This window comes from Belonocnema kinseyi, chromosome 6 (genome assembly GCF_010883055.1).
Source record: "Belonocnema kinseyi isolate 2016_QV_RU_SX_M_011 chromosome 6, B_treatae_v1, whole genome shotgun sequence".
Lineage (NCBI taxonomy): Eukaryota > Metazoa > Arthropoda > Insecta > Hymenoptera > Cynipidae > Belonocnema > Belonocnema kinseyi.
This window is the reverse complement of record NC_046662.1, coordinates 3,639,283-3,640,058: the sequence shown is the minus strand read 5'-3', so window position 1 is coordinate 3,640,058 and position 776 is coordinate 3,639,283.

Here is a 776-nt window from a genome sequence, read left to right as displayed (position 1 = left end):
AATTGAAAGTGCCTGGACATCTTTTAAAACATCCTCAAATATTTAAAATCCTTAAAAATCTTTTGATATTTCTTGAAATTTTTAAAACCTCTTGAAAATATCTTGAAATTTCAAAAATACCCTAAGTGTTAGGAGAAACTTTATAATGAGTTTCAGGGCTAAAATGCTAATTAAAACATAGTATTTCAGAAGATTTTGAAGGATTTGAAAAATTTCAGAGAATTTTAAAAGATCCCAACGAATTTTCAATTGATTACAGTACTTTAATATGACATTTTAAGGGATTTGATATATTTTAACATATTTTCATAGATTTCAAGTAATTTTCAAATTATTTTAATAATTTAGTGTGAGCTTCTTAAGGATTTGAAATATTTCAGGGTGTGTTTCAAATTTCTAGATATTTTCAAGAGCTTTAACAAATTTAAAAGATTTAAAAAGATTTATAAGGATTTGAAATATTTGAGAATATTTTTTTAAATGTCAAGGAATTTTCAACTGATTTTCATAATTTATGGAAATTTAAAAGAATGAACCCAATTTTAAAAGGGTTATTAAAAAAAAATTTTAATACTTTAGAAATCTTTAAAAAAATAAGTTGTAGGTGTTTCAAAAGATTTTAAAGGATTTGAAAATTTTCAGAGAATTTTAAAAGATTCCAAAGAATTTTCAACTGATTACAGTAATTTAGAATTATATTTTAAAGAATTTGATGTATATTTTAGGATATTTTAATAGATTTCAAGTAATTTTCAAATTATTTTAATAATTTAGTG